This window comes from Mirounga angustirostris, unplaced genomic scaffold (assembly GCF_029215605.1).
Source record: "Mirounga angustirostris isolate CCGP_5_RB_7025 unplaced genomic scaffold, mMirAng1.0.hap1 SCAF_6, whole genome shotgun sequence".
Taxonomy (NCBI): Eukaryota; Metazoa; Chordata; class Mammalia; order Carnivora; family Phocidae; genus Mirounga; species Mirounga angustirostris.
This window is the reverse complement of record NW_026991714.1, coordinates 93,944,325-93,961,587: the sequence shown is the minus strand read 5'-3', so window position 1 is coordinate 93,961,587 and position 17,263 is coordinate 93,944,325.

Genomic DNA, 17,263 nt, shown 5'->3' with positions numbered 1-17,263 from the left:
AGCTATCTTAGGGTAGACTCCCCCAAAAACAGAGCCTGAGGTGAGGACTTGGGTGCAGGTGACTTATGTGGGACATGCTCCAAGAATCTACAGTTAAAGAATGAGAGAGTGAGACAGGGAAGAAAGAAGAGCAAGTTTAAGATGTGTTATCCATGTTGCCATCCTAAGGAACAGGGTTCAACCGGGGCCCCTAGGAAGTGTAGAGGGTGCCTCCAGTGCTGTCACTGAGGGTGATCCATGGCTCCCAGTGCCACCACGTGAGGGGAGCACTGGTTCCCCAGCACTCTAGCCATGACTGCACACAGGCCACAAGAGCTTCTACGGAATCAAGAAAAGAACCCAAGGCAGACATCACAAAGTTGACAAGATAAGTCTGAGCTCACCAGAACAGTCCACCACAGCTACAAATAAAACCAGAAGTGGGTAGTAGGAAGGTAACGTAATAGGAAGGACACAAAGGCCTCTGCCTTACTCTTCCACACACTTCCTTCTTAGGTCATACTCTGCGGGAGGAGTTCCAAAGCAATGAACTGATGCCCCAATGATGTTTCCAAGAATCAGTCTTTTTCAGTTTTTCTTTATAGTTTCCAACACACAGCAACCCCTAAATATCCAGTGAGTTCAGACATGGATCCAATGTAGAGGACACCACCCCACCCCCGACTTGGCAAGCTAAGGCCACATGCACCTGAGCATAGGACCATGGGGACATTTCTGGTGTACTGGAGCATCTGAGGAGCTTCCTGAAGACCTGACTGGAGGGAACACCTCATTGTCTCTTATGTTGGAACAGAAGTCTACAGAGATTCTCCAGCCCCTACAATGCCCCCCTCGTGTCCACATATGTCTGCACACCTGTGTGCTAATGTCTCCATACGTGTCTCCAGCAAGATTTCTGCCCCCAGCTCCATAAACCTAACTGCCTGTTGGACACATCTACCTGGAGTCTCCCAAGCAACTCAGACTCAACACAAATAAACCTAAACTTATTATCTGCCCTTTATACCCTACAGTGATTCCTCTTTCCATTCCTGGATTCACCATGCCCATGAATGACGCCTGTCACACCTGCTAGACCACAAGAGAAATCTGAGAATCAGTCCAGCTTTGACCTCTCCTCTTGCCATCTACGTAAAATGAATCACAAATTCCTTTCCATTAACCATGAAATTTGCCTAAAGTGAATTTGCCTAAAATTTATTTACCTGAAACCTGTTTGCCTAATGATCAATTTCCTAATGATTTTTTTTTGCCTAATATTCTGAATTAGGGATTCTAAATTAAGATTTCTATAAGCAATTTTCCCAAAGACACTTTGAAAGTAAATTGTATTTTATATAATCATATATTAATTTGTAACATTTTACCAGTAGTATGATTATTTTGTACATATTTGGGTACCTTTTACTAATTTAACATACTTTTCTACACTTCTGATATATTTTTTTACACTTCTAATATTTTTTGAAATAATGCGCTTTCTAGCTGTAAATACATGTAAGATATGCAGCATTTCAAAAAGAATTTAATTATCAAATTCATCCATTTGTATTTTTCCTTTCCTCTTTTTGTCTTTTGTTTTTCATGACATAGTTTATGTATGTATTATCCAAGTAGCATATGTGGTATCCAACGCATCTGGAACCAAGAATCAAGAACTATGAAAAAATGTTTGAAAAGCAAATGTCCGCACAAAGACTCATACACATATGCTCATAACAATATTATACATAATGCTCTCTGGCCCCAAATAAATATAAATAACCCCAATTCCCACAAACTGGTAAGTGGAATACAACTCACAATAAAAGGAAATGAAGCACTAATGCGTGCAACAACATAGATGAATCTTGAAAACATGGTGAGCAAAAGAAATCAGAACAAAAGACTACATACTACGTGATTCTATTATATGAAACTCTAGGACAGAAATGTAGTGATGGAAGCAGGTCAACAGTTGCCTGGGGCCAACGGTTGAGAGGATTGACTGCATAAAGGTCGCTATTAAGAAATGGAGATGCAGGGCACCTGGGTGGCAGTCAGTTGAGCGTCAGACTCTTGGCTTGAGCTCATGTCTGATCTCTGCGTCATGAGATCAAGCCCCGAGTCAGGCTCTGTTGTGGAGGGAGGGGGTGTCTGCACTAAATGGGGAGTCCTCTTGAAATTCTCTCTCCCTCTGCCCCTCTGCCTTCTCTCTCTCTCTGAAATAAATAAATCTTAAAAGAAAAAAAAGAAAGAAAGAAATGGAGATGCAGAACGGTTAAGTTACTTGTACATTTCCACAACCAGAAGGTGGGCTGGATTCAAATTCTGCTTCTATTTTCATAAATCACTCTGCATCTCTGATCATTAGTTCCATAAAATCTGTTTCATTTTAGGCCACATCTTCCTAAGATACATCAACTTTCTTGGATCTAGAACAGTGTTTCTCACCTTATTTTGTATTGTTGTCCCCCCACAAAGAGCCCTTTTAGATTTTTTTTTTTTTCCTAATTGCCCCCTATGATATTGCCTATCTGTTTATGTACTGTGGACCTTGGGAAGGCCACAAACCATTGTTAACACCTAAGTTTTTGCTCCCACCCACCCACTGCCTTCGGGGTGCCTGAGGCATGTGGCCCAAACTGACCAATCTCAAGTCTTTAAACCCATGTTCACAGTGACTGGCCCCAGGGGCCTGGCACAGGATAACAGCTGGGCCAATCAAAATACTTATGTGGGTCTTAAAATTTGATCACTGAAAGAAAAAATTCTCTATTTTAGATCAAGAATTCTAAGGCTGTACCCCCAAAATACTCCTGGTTAAAATAAAGCTCTGTGCAAAATTTTGAAGTCTCATCAAAGCTTCCTACCCAGCCCACCTCCAACCCTCTCTCTAGGTCTATAGTGGTCTACAACAATAGCCCAGCGACTACCACAGACAGACACACATCAGCAGAAGCAGAGGGGAGGACTACTGAATACAATAATTTACAAAATATAAGTGACATAGTGAATTATCTAATTCCAACAAAAAGGACTAGTTAAGGAGGTGACCCTTTACCTAAAAAAAAAAAAAGAATCTCTCTAATGGTGGAATTTCAGAAGCTGTATCATTTGGGCCAAGAAACCGTGTTGAGACAGAGAATCCTTCCTGGTACCTCTTAAATCACACCTTGTAAATAATTAGTTAGTTATAAACTCAGCCCTGCTTTAAGCTCACAGAGGAGGGACACTGTCTCAAAATAAAACCAATTATTAATCTGAATTTCAAGGGAGGATATCTAGCTCCACGTTTTGTATATAATTTACTCCTTTCCATCACATATATGTCAAGAGCCACAGCTGATCATTTCACATGTTCTATTTAGAGAAACTCTTTACTAAGTCTTGTTCTTCTTAGGCCAAGAATCCGTGGTGAAGAATAGTATATGCCGGAGGAGACTTTAGATGCTTTGTCTACACTGATGTTTCAAATAATTTACTGTTCCTTCTGAAAACGATAAAATTCCAACTGCCCCACACACGGTATTAGTTTCCTATGGATGTAAGTGGCCAGAATCTAAAAGTAGAGTGGACTGCTTTGGACCGAGAGCCTTGTTATGCTTAACACTTGCCACCCACACATGCCTACATACATACATGTGCACTCACACACATACATAGCTTGCTGTTGCCATAATGGACCATGACTACATTTACTGCCCCAGTGACTGATGGCAGAACAGTGCTGGGAACCCATTCATCTGATTGGCTGAGGAGACCCTATTGACGGAAAGGGCAGTTCTTGAAAGGGCCAATCACGTTATCATAGCTTCGTGGCAATTTCTAAGGACCTGATGAGGCTATTCTGCCGGTAACTATGAGTCTGTTTTTGTACCTGACCTTGGCTGAACAAAGCTGTCCATGCCTCCAGAGATAGGCAATCTGGAGCTCATAATAGATGTATAGCTGATCCTGATAAGGACAATCAAATAGACAAATCGCCTTGACAACAGAGCACTTGGCTTTATGGTACCACATGAAATACACGCATGAGACACCCGTGTATCCTTCCAAGTGTTCGTGTCAGTTGAGGTCCAATCAGTTTTTATCTTTCAGCTTTAGAAATGTAGCTAAGATTACAAACTGACATATGGGTCTAATGTGAATGAAACTAAAGCCCTGAAAAAAATTTGATACGTTTTCTCTATTTCTAGCCCGTCAAATGGCAAATACTTATTCAGAGCCTACATCACATAAAGAAATATAAGTTACAATTCCTGCCCTTAAGAGAATATTGATCTAGCAGTGGAAATAAGATATATATATACAATTAAAGGGGCTGTTTTTTGTTGACTATGAAATTAGTGGGTGAGGCCCAGATAATATAAGGGTAACAATAATGGCTACTACTTACTAAGCATATGTATGCCCAAAAGAGCATTAATTATTTCATGTATATTATCCCACTTAATCTGCACTGCAACACTAAAAGGTTGGTACTACTATCTCCTTCTTATAAATGAGGAACCCATCTCCTCTCCCCGAGAATTTTCCTCCTGGGGCTCCTGGGTGGCTCAGTTGGTTAAGCGTGTGCCTTTGGCTTAGGTCATGATCCTGGGGGTCCTGGGATAGAGCCCGACATCAAGGTCCTTGCTTAGCAGGGAGTCTTCTTGTCCTGCTCCCCCCCCCCCCCCACAACTCATACTCTCTCTCTCAAATAAGTAAATAAACTCTTTTTTAAAAATGGTTCTTCATTATAGTTCTGGGAATCCTTTGAAGGCATCTCAATTGTGCTCTCTTAACTAGTCCTGTTAATTATTTTATGGGGTCTACTATGTTCCTCCTTTTCTGTTCCAGCTCTTGGGCACTATCTCTTCAACTGCAAATCGCTACTGTGTGGTATTCTTTTATCGTGCAACCATCCCAGATTTTCATGGCTTAAAGCATCAAGAATATATTACTTCCATTGATTCCATGGGTCGACCAACTGGTTCTTCTGCTTCACGTCACATCGTCTGGGACATTGGAATGGCCTGGTGAAAATGACCTCACTCGTGTTTGGCAACTGGTGCTGACTGTCCACTGGGAGCCTCAGATCTCCTCTCCATAAGGATGCTTAGGCTTCCACACAACATGGGGACCAGATTCTTAGAAGGAGTGTTCCGAGCAGGAAAATTCGATGTTGCAGGTCTTTTGAGGTCATACAACATCACTTCTGCTGTATTACATGGATCAAGGCAAGTCACAGAACCAAATACAGACCAATGCAGATTCAGAGAAAAGGGAAAGAAATCCCACCTCTGGGTGGGATGGGTGGCAAAAACCTTGAGGTGACCTCGAATTTCCTGCAGTCACCAAAACCACCACCACCACCACTTGCAAAAAAAGTGTCACTACTGTCACAGAAGCCCAATACCATTTGGTCCAAGGCACACCGTACCATGTGCTGGTGATGCTAATGTCTTCACATGCCACCCCCCGTTCCTGCTGACACAGTGGTGCGATTACCGGTCACCGGAGAATCACTAGGAAGTCACAGGCACCATTCCTCCTTACCATCCACGCTACTAAAATAGGTGCTGCCCCACATCTTGTACCCTCATTGTCCAAACAAGATTTTAACATAACTGCTTTGGGGATTTTATTCCTAGCCCCGGTGATGACCACGTCGGGGCTCAGGTTTGTACAAGGCCTGTGGGCCAGGACCCGGGGGTGCTAAGTCCCACAGCATTGGGCCTGAGGGACTAACATAGTGCTACATGCAGAATCAGCTGTCCCCTCTACTCCTAGGCACTGCCCTGAACCCAACCTGGTCACCTCATTTCTAACATTTTTGGGATGAGTTCTAACTGAGAATCTCCCACAGTTGACTTCCATGGGGCCCCCACCTCATCTAGAAATGACTGTGTTGTGACACTGTGTTTTATCTAAACCCAAGTTAGGACTCCTGCTACATACAGACATAAAGGAAGGTCAGTGACTTGAAATCATACTAAAATGTAAATGACAATTTAAAATCAGTAGGTTAAGCATCTGCCTTCAGCTCAGGTCATGATCCCAGGCTCCATGCTCAGGCCCTCCCACCTGCTCATGCTCTCTCTCTCTCTCAAATAAATAAATAAAATATTTTTAAAATAATATGAAATAGGGGCGCCTGGGTGGCTCAGTTGGTTAAGCGACTGCCTTCGGCTCAGGTCATGATCCTGGAGTCCCAGGATCGAGTCCCGCATCGGGCTCCCTGCTCGGCAGGGGGTCTGCTTCTCCCTCTGACCCTCCCCCCTCTCATGTGCTCTCTCTCATTCTCTCTCTCAAATAAATAAATAAAATCTTAAAAATAATAATAATAATAATATAAAATAAAATCCTTCCCTAGGACAATGAATCCCAGAGCTTTTTAATTGTCATTTACAAATGGGACCAGAAAGGAAACGCCAAGAGGAGGGCTGCCTGAAAAGGATGAGCACGTGCTCCATGCCAGACCTTGATGTCACTAAATATATGGAACACATTACCTGATGTAATCCTTACAATATACCTGCAGGGTAGACGATAATGCTCCCATTTTACAGATGAGCTCATTGAGACTTAAGAAGTCACATCAGTTGCCTGAAGTTGCACATATATTGGGTGCTGAGCCAGGACTCCCCCCTGTCCAGGCTTATCTGACTCCCAAAGCACAGCCTCTTCCCTGCTGTGCTATACTGTCTCCCTAGGATGCCTTCGCTATTTGGCATCCCTATCACCTGGCTTCATGACCTTCACCTAGTCCGTGCTGACTCCCTGTTTGCTGATGGCAGAAGAATTCCCCAGTTACACCTGAAGCCAGCCTTGATGACAAGTTTAACACGGTCTCATCAAGGTCCTCCGCAGGAACAGTCAGTGCCAACAAGGAACCTCCCTAGCTTTTAAAAGGCTTTTTTCATTAAAAGACATAGGATTTTGCTGGATTTTTTTTTTCTTTTTCAGGTGGAAACTTTAGTAAGGAAAGCTAAAAAGACATCATGCTAACCGACAAAATTCTGGCTCCCTATGGTGGTAAACATACACAGTATTCTTAGCTGGGAAGTCACTGTCAATTTACCTCTCCATTTGTCAGCCAAAATAATGAACCCACAGAGTAAATTGGCTTTCTGAAAAAGTCAGATTTTCCCCTTGCTCACAGAAATGATCAAAGTCAAGCGAACAACAATGCTAACGTCTGACCCCCACAACGGAACTTGGTTCACAGCTTCCCCGATCTCACGTTCCACACTGTTTCCAGTACCTAATTGGTCTAAGACTTCCTCACTTTTCTAACAGGCACAGGGAGTAAAGAATTTCTAGGGGGAAAAATTATGTGCCCTATAAATGACTATAATTTGGCAAAAAATATTTTTAATTGTTTCCTAATCCTTGAAATATGAGGTATTTGAGTGAGAACCACAATGAAATATGTGTGAGAGAAACACACTGAATCATATTTTACAGATAGTAAAAAAGAACCAGAGAGAAATTGAGTGATTTATGTGATATTATAGAAAGAGTCTGAAATTTGAACTCAAAGCTGTCAACATCCAGCTTTGTGATTACTTCCTTGAAAATTATGCTTCTCACAAACCAGTGTCCTACCAGGATCCTAAATTCAGTCTTGCCAGGATGTCTGAACAGACTGAACCATCTATATCCATTCAGAAGTTTAAATGCAAAGTGTTTTGCTGTCAGAATATTAACCCTAACATGATTCATCTACTCTCTAACAAATGTTGTACCAATTTCTCTCTGGTTTCCAGGTTTCATCCATCATAACTGTCATCCAAAGCATTTTTTTAAAAGCACAATTACGGGCACCTGGGTGGCTCAGTTGGTTAAGCAACTGCCTTCGGCTCAGGTCATGATCCTGGAGTCCCGGGATCAAGTCCCACATCAGGCTCCCTGCTCAGCATGGAGTCTGTTTCTCCCTCTGACCCTCCTCCCTCTCATGCTCTTTGTCTCTCATTCTCTCTCTCGCAAATAAATAAAATCTTAAAAAAAAAAAATTAAAAGCACAATTACTTCAAACACAAGTTGAAGAGAGTCTCACTAACCCATATAAGCTTGTATTTAATATTTTATCTAATCTTACAGATATAGACCAGAAAAACCATTTAAGTCTAAGTAAAGATGGAATCTAATCTTAAATTAAGATAAGGACAAATGAAGTAGTTATTTTGCCCTGTCGATCAGCTATTTTGCTTGAAAATTCTATAGGATTAAGCCATCCTCCTAGAAGTCCACAGTAGATGGATGAACTTCCTGAGTACTTTAGGCAATCCAGACTCTACTAAAATTTTACCATTATCAACAAACTGCATATAATAGAAAACCCACGCGACCACATGACATGTCATTTTTTTTCTCTTTTCAGCAGTACACCAAGTACAGAGAGACAAGCGTCTCTGTACCTTTGCGTGTAAAAGCGTCACTCCCAGATGATGGCCAGGCCTCCCTCGTGCCCAACAGCCAACTAAGCACCCTGTGGTCACTGAGCAGCTGTTCAAGCAAGGGAACAGTCCCTTGTTTCCACGGACGACACTAGATCAATGTCCTGCCCAAATTCAGGGCTGAAACAGGTCTAATTTGAAGCAATGGGACTGTAGCCACTGAAAGAAAAAACAGTAATATAGATAATCCCAAAGGGCGAATAATTCCAAATCCAAATCTCACATTTTCAGTGTAGGGAAAAGATGAGGGAGAGAGAGAGAGAGACCTAAAAGTATTAAGGGAAGATGTGGCCAATACTGTTCCGACTTCTGATGTAGCAACTCTATTTTCTCTCTAGGGTTCTCTCAAGAGTGTAATCAAAATGGGATAAAAATTTTATTTGTTATGTGTGAGCCCTGCCTATGTGCTGGCTGTTGAAGCAATACATTGCTTTCACGATGTACAAATTGCAGCAAATGAACTGCTTCTTGAAATCTTCACGGCTCAGTAGAGTCAATCCTAGAATTATGCCCCATTTTACTGATGAGGAAAGCAGAAGTTCAGAGCAGTTAACAGACTTCTCCAAAGTTACACCAGGTTACAAGCTGCATGCTGCACTATACGATAAAATAAATATCAACTGCATTTTTTATCACGCAGGATAGTAGTTCCTGACCCTGGCCCCACTTAGAACAACCAGGAACTTTTATCCTAAAATAACAACGCCTGGGTCCACCTCTAGAAATTCTGATTTAATTGATTAGGGTGGGGTCCAGGCAGTTTTATTTTTTTGTTTGTTTGTTTGTTTTAGGTTTCTCTAAGTGACTTTAATGTGTAGCTGGAGCTGAGAACCACCAAACTAGGTCAGTTAGGATACGTCAGTGGTTCTCCAACTTTAGCATGCATCCAAATCACCAAGAATCACCCAGAGTTTCTGATTCTGTAGGTCTGTGTGGGACCTGAGAATTTGAATCTCTAACAGGTTTTCAGGTGACACTGGTGTGGCTGGAATGACACTTTGAACATCGCTGCTCTAGGGAGAGACTAAGTATGGCAGAGACTGGCTAGGTGTTCACCAAACCCGTTCTCTCTTCCTGCATACCCAGCTGAGCTCTGTTTCCCAGCCTCCTTTGCATCTAGATGGGGCCACATGGCCGATTCTCACTGATGGCATATGAGTGGAGATGATATGTCACTTTGGGTCTGAAGCACTTGAGAGCAAGTGTGCCTTTTCCATACTGTCCCTGTCTTACCTTGCCTGCTGGCTAGATGCAGAGGATCCCATCTCCGAGACCCCAGAACCACAGAGTCTCTAAATGAATGCATGGAACCCAACAACCCCATTCCCAAGGATCCATACAGACCATGATGTGAGTAAATAATAAACCTTTATTGTTTCTTATAGGCCACTAAGATTTAAGGGTTGTTTTGTCAGCAGGTAGTCCTATCCAGAAAACACTACACTAATAAAATTGTAGGCAAGCCACGGGACATCCCTGAGCCTCGTTTTTTTCATCTACAAATGGGAAATTGACTAAAATGAACTCTCAGATCACTTCCGTTTGTAACATTTTATGATTCTATAATATTAATAATTCCTAAGTTAGACGGAAACAATTCTACGTACAAAGAGAAATAAGAATCTCTGTCTTACTCAGCTTGCTTTTAGGACACAGCTGGAACACAGGAGGCTGTAGTCCTGTTCCGTACACGCCTAAAGGTCAAGCCAGGGAAACAAAACTAAAGCACATGAGGCCACAGTAAGCAAAACAAAACAGCTATCCGCCTATGTTCTGCCTGAAGTAGAAATCTGGTAAGAACAGAGAGTCCAATAAATACCTGGCATGTCTTTGTGACAACCCAACCCCCCTGGAGATAAAACAAGCATGGGAAGCAGACGAGTGGACTTAAATCTCACCAACAAATACAGAACAGATAGTGAGAACTACTCTGTACTTACTTTCCAACAAAAAGCAGTTCATGATATGGGGAAAAGGAATTTGGGGGAAAAGTAATCAAGTCCAAAATAAGGAGGAAAGGGTGAGCGCAGTACAAGTATCCTTAACCAATGGGTTCTGAGTTTTAAGTGCACTCCTATTTTCAATGAGAAAATCTTCCACTGGCTACTCACAATAAGATCTTTCAGACTTTTAAATGAATGTAAATGTTAAAAAAAAAGGAGCTCCCACATATTTCTAAAGGGATAGGTAGATAGATAGAAAAAGATAGATGAGATATGATACGATATACAAAAAACCCATCAGTGTGCTCGTGTAAGTATTCGAAGGTGGCTATTAGTAGGATAAATGCCATTTTAACAAATTTTTTTGCCAAATTCTTCTCCTTGCCGTTTTGGCAACTATCTTGTCATTAAAACCGAAAAGAATGACTGAACATACAAATAAAATTGCTTCTGGAAAAACCTTACAGAGCGAAACTGAAACTGACGTTTAAGATGGAAAGTTACAGCTGACTTTTTTCCTCTCGGAGCTGGTACCAAAACAGTGTAGCTCCTACAGGAAAGTTAATCAGAATTGCAAAGAACAGTGATCACAGATAATTGACTAAAAGGCCTGACAGCTTAGGCTCACAGCTCAGTATGAGAACAGCAATTGATTTTAGGCTAACATACAGACATAAAAAGATAAAGAATGTTAAAAATGTTTCTATATAGAGAAAAAAATTAAATATTCTCAGCAAACATTTGTTGAGTAGTTACCGCTGTACTAAGGCAGCAAGATAAGTAAAACTTTTGCGGAGACAAGTAATCATAAGCCACAGGCAAAGCAGGGAGAGTGTGGGACCTACAACCCTGTTTCTCATGTCCTCTCTTACACTGGGATGTGCTCTGGCCCAGATTTAACGTATGAGGTCTCTAAACTGTGGATGCAATCACTTCATTTACAGATCTACTGCTAATTCTTTCTTTCTCCCAAGCTATTCTATGTGTCTGACCCACACATCCCCTTCCTTATTCTAACCACCACCTCCTTAATTTGATTTCAATGTAAACATCACCTCCTTTGATGACTCCTCAAACTAGGTTATTTATTTTTGTTATGTGTTACAATAGCCATAACTATACTTTATTTTTTTACTATAGAGCATATCATCTTTTATAATAATTGTTTTGTTTGTCTGAGAGAGAGAAAGAGAGAAGGGGAGGGGAGGGAAAAGAAGAGGACAGAGAAGGAGAGAGACCGTGTCTTTCTCATTCAGCCTGGTATACCTGATGACTATCACAACAGTGGCATATAATTAGAACTTAGTAAATGTGTACTGAATGAATGAGGGAGTAAGTTTGATGGGGGCAAAGAGGAAGGAGCCATTGATTATGCCTGGGAGGGAACTGGGAGTCTGTATTCACCAAGAGATTTAAATATTTAAACTGAGCTGTGGCTGGTGGAGGCTAATTCACACAGACAATGATGGCCAATCGAGTCTTCTCCGATATCTGTTCGACAATGGTAGATACCAAGATAGAATGAACAGAAAAGGGGGACACATCTATTTCCTCCTCTGAAGAGGCGGAAAATCTTAAAGCCTTAAATTCTGGGAAGTGAATTATAATTTTAGAGGTGATATATCTGTATTTTCAAGAACTCCAGTCAAGATAAGGGGAAGAAGCCAAGGGAAAAACTAGCAAAGAGAAGGTGAAGGGTGTCTAGTCAATCTGTTTGTCTCTCTTTTGCAGAAGTGTTCAGTAACTAAATGATTCTGGCCAAGGGAGTTCTTATGGCTTCCCATTTCCTCTGGTGAGAGTTTTTTCTTCTTCAAAATAACCATCAGCAATGAAATCCTAACAGCCAGTGCCTAATCTTATCAAAGTTAGATTTATGGATCCTATCATGATCATTAGGGACAATACTTATCTAAACAAAACAGGAAACAAATATGCTTCCCAGAGACATGTGACTCCAATAAGGTACAGACTACAGTAGTATTATAGTTGAAAAGCCATTACGAATGCCAAGTCGCTTCCTGATTCATCAATGTATACATCATAGCAGGAATTCCCTCTGATTGCAGCCTTGCCTAGATTCTTAAAATTAATTGCTGCCGTCCCCATCTGCCTCCTTATGAGGAAAAGAAATGCATTCGCAGCAACTCCTGAGTGAAAGAGTTCTAGAAATAAATACAGAAATGAAGAAGGTCCTATAACTCATCCCTCTGCTATCATCCCTAATTTCCCTTCTCCCATTCCAGGCCTCCCCAGACAATGCTGGCCCACCTGCTTGCCTGGCAGTAAGACACATTAAAGGAGATCACCCCAGAAGCCCAAGTCAAAGCAGCCTCAGGCATAAGTGAAACTGATGATCATCTGCCTTTGGGAGGGACCCAGAGAAGAGCCTCCAGCCTCCACAAACTCTCTCCCTGGCGTTTGTACTGAAGCTGAAAATTCTACCCTCAAAATTTTCTTCTAGGGGCGCCTGGATGGCTCAGTTGTTAAGCGTCTGCCTTCGGCTCAGGTCATGATCCCAGGGTCCTGGGATGGAGCCCCCCATCGGGCTCCCTGCTCCACGGGAAGCCTGCTTCTCCCTCTCCCACTCCCCCTGCTTGTGTTCCCTCTCTCACTGTGCCTCTCTTTGTCAAATAAATAAATAAAAATCGTGGCGCCTGGGTGGCTCAGTCGTTAAGCGTCTGCCTTCGGCTCAGGTCATGATCCCAGGGTCCTGGGATCGAGTCCCACATCAGGCTCCCTGCTCCATGGGGAGCCTGCTTCTCCCTCTCCCACTCCCCCTGCTTGTGTTCCTGCTCTCACTATGTCTCTCTCTGTCAAATAAATAAATAAAATCTTAAAAAAAAAAATAAATAAATAAATAGATAGATAAATAAATAAATAAAAATCTTAAAAAATTTTTTTTTCTTCTAAAGGAAGAAGGCATTATCAGAAACCAAGATCTTGGATGGCAGTAAGACTCATCTATGGCCACTTTCCCTTAGCTCCACACAAACTTTCCTAACAGGACACCGGCCTCCTGAGAGATTATGTCACTTAGCTTCAGATAGGGAACAGAGTTTATCTGCATCACAAACTTGGGGGAAGTTGGTCATTTCCAGATCAATCTCACTTGGACAGCAGAGCGACCTGGGAGAGAGGTGTCATTATCCCCTTCACACAGGTGAAGAAACAGAGCCAACAACAAACCAGTGTAGGAATGCCCCCAATTGTTAAATACCTCACCCAAACACACCTCTGAGGGGTTGCATTTCATATCCAGCTAGTAAGTGCAGTTGCCCCACCTGGGAAGCTCATGCCCTCTCCTGTCAAGTAGCCAGCTCCTGACCATACCTCAGATCTCAGCTCAACTGTCACCTCCTCAGAGAAGCCTTCCCTGGCCACCCAATCTAAAGTCCATCCTCTCTGCTTTCTCTCACAATACCTTATTCTTTGTGTTCATCACATTTATCACAGTTTGTAAGTACATACTAACTCTTTTGTTTGTTTATATTCTTGTGTGCTAGACTGTAAAGTACATGAGGGCAGAGATCATCCCTCTCCTCAGCACCAGCAGAATAGCCTACAACATAACAGATTTTCAATAAACTGCTTAAATGAATGATGAATGGAGTTGCATTTCTGATCCAAATCACATAATCATTACCACTATGTATACTGACTTCCCATAAATGTGAGGATAAATTCCAATTGAGGCCTAAAGTCTCTCACTGAATAGGGCTTTCACTGGAACTGAAAGTGATTGCTGAAAATTCTCTCTCAGCCCTCAAGGGAAGGCTACTCATCCCCCATCATGCTCCACATTCCTTGGGGCTTTCCCCAGGTCATTCTCATTTGGACTTCAAAACCTTCCACTGCCACCCTTGAAGCTCAAAGCATCTGATCCTAGCACCTGCTAAGTTTTCAGTATGTATATTTATTCATATTATCCTGAAAGAAGACATGAGTTTTCTGGTGCATAGTTATTATTACTTACAGCAATAACCACATCAGTTCCCTGTCTCAGTTCTTCCCTTCTAAGGCTATGCAATAAGACCCAGATGTCAAGATCTGTATCATAGGCAAGAAACCCAAAACAAATTAATCTGGGAGCTTATCTAGGATGAGGGCAGCTGCGCCCCCTCTCCTCCTAAGAAACTTTTCCCCCTAAACAAATTCTGCTTGGAAAGAGAAGGGAAGGATCTTAAGTTTTGCTCCTTTGCAATATAAATAAATACCTCCATCTGCAAGTTCACAGTCCCTGGAAGGTCTCTGTGGTCCTGGATTTCATTCCTTTTCTGAATTGAAACATTTACCTCAGGGGAGATAAACTTCTCAGGCTAGTCTCCTACTATTTACTCACCCTTTAAACCCTAAGATTTGTCCTTTCACCCAGATCCCAGATTTCTTTGCTCAGAAAGCCCTAACCATATAGAAACATAAAAATATTTTCTCTAGGGCCCCACGCCACCCTCTGGTCCTCCTCAACCTGCCATCTCTCAATTTCCAGTTCGTTCTCCCACTTTCATGAGCACCCGTAGATCTCGTTTCTTGAATCTCCTCTGAATTCTGCCATCATCCTGGAGACCTCTAACACCCCTATGGAGAAATGCTGGGGAAGTGGAGAAGCCCGATATTCACACAGAATTGAGGTAACTAGCATGAAGGCTGTATCAGTCAAGATCAAGTCCGGAAAACAGTAGCCACTCGATGCACTCCAAGTATGGAGGATTGAATACAAGGAACAGCTACAGAGGTAGCTGGAAGAGCCAGAGGAGTGAAACTCAGAAAATTCAGTGATTAAAAACCTGAGCTGAGGGCGCCTGGGTGGCTCAGTTGGTTAAGCGACTGCCTTCGGCTCAGGTCATGATCCTAGAGTCCCGGGATCGAGTCCCGCATCGGGCTCCCTGCTCAGCAGGGAGTCTGCTTCTCCCTCTGACCCTCCCCCCTCTCATGCTCTTTCTCTATCTCATTCTCTCTCTCAAATAAATAAATAAAATCTTAAAAAAAAAAAAAAACCTGAGCCGATGGCACAGACTTAAAGACCTTCAAGAAGCTTTAAAAGATTTCTTCAAATTTCACATCTTCATCTCCCCTCAGCACCTCCTGAGAGAATAATGGCCTTTCTTCTTCCATTTTCCAGTCCCCTCGTTGATAGACTCTACCCCATCTTCAGGGTTAGAAGAGGGAGGAGGATTCTGGAAAACCCAGCTTGTCTGCCCCGAAAAAGAGATCATATAAGGTCATCTGGACCTGATTCTAAGTTGATGACAATCCAGCACAAAGAGTCATGCTCTTCTCTGTGTAGTCTCCAATTTATAAGCGTTTATGATGGGGAACACTTTCAACAGCAACTTTGGCTTTTCTTCATCTCCAGAGCTGGCCTCCAGGAGCCATTTACTACAGGGAATTGCTTGCATTATATATTTGGTCATTCCAACAAGGAAGTCCTCAGCTTTCTTTTCATCAAAGATGAACATGGGTAGACGATGATACCCCTAAACCATTCTTTAAATACTAAATTTAAATGTTGAATATAAATTCACAAACAGAATGTAACCACTCCTTGAATACATGCAGAGGCAATTCCATTGCTAACATTTTCAAGGAGCCATTCTGGACCATTTTCATTAGAGAAGAATTTCCCCTAAAATCATGAAATTCAAACTATGACTATCAAATATCCTTTGATGTTTCAGGTTTTCATGATTGAAAAACTCTGTGCTTTTTCTGCTACATTAAATAAAAATGGAAAAGTAAAATGGTTGAATGAGTGGTGGCATGAAATTTCTTTTAACTCAGCATGAACCCACAGAAACCAAGAAACATAAAGAGTTCACCAGTTTAAAAAGGAATTGAACTCAATAATGAAAAACTGAAAAAAATCTACCCAACTTGAAATTAACCTCTTAAATCTCGCAAAATAAAAACACAATTATGGTACACTCTAAAAACTTAACTACATGGGATGTTTTTGAAATCAAAGTATACCATAGAAATATGGATGGCACTTTGCTCTTGTACCAGCATATCTTGTTTTATTATGCTTTGCAGATACTGCGTTTTTTACAAATTGAAGGTTTGTGGGAACCCTACATTGAGAAAGTCCATGGGTGCCATTTTTCCAATAGCAGTTGCTCACCTCGTGTCTCTGTATCACATTTTGGTAATTCTTGCAATATTTCAAGCTTTTCCATTATTATTATATTTGTTACGGTGATCTGTGCTCAGTGATTATGACTCACTGAAAGCTCAGATAATGGTTAGCATTTTTTAGCCATAAAAAATTTTTAAATTAAGGTGTGGACATTTTTTAGACATGATGCTGTTGTACACTTAATAAACTACAGTGTAGTGTAAACATAACTTTAATACATACTGGGAAACCAAAAAATTCATTTGACTCACTGTATTGTGGTATTTGCTTTATTGTGATATTTGCTTTACTGTGGTGGTCTGAAACTGAACCCGCAATATCTCCAAGATATTCCTGCATAGCATTTACTGAACAATCATTAAGTAAAATGCTAAGAAAGAATTAAGAATGTGTCCTGAAGAAGGGGATGGAAAGTAGAAGTGCAGATGTTCCATGGAATACAAAAATAAACCAGTAATCAACTATGAGATGGCCTGAATATCATTGGAAACTGAAAACTGAAGCTGAAGAGGTCATCTGCCCTGCAAAGAGCCCTCCAGATAAATATGGTCTCTCACTCACAAAAGAAACTTCAGAAGGAATAAACCCTGAATGAGTCTTATCTTCTCACTGCCTCCTCAAACAGGAACAGGCTACTCCTGTGTCAGAACAGTCATTGGAACCTTCACTTACACTTCTCTGCCCTTCTTTGGTCCTCCTCAGAGCACTCCTCCCTTTCTGAATGAGAATGCATATTGACAAAAGCATGCAGTAGGCATATCACA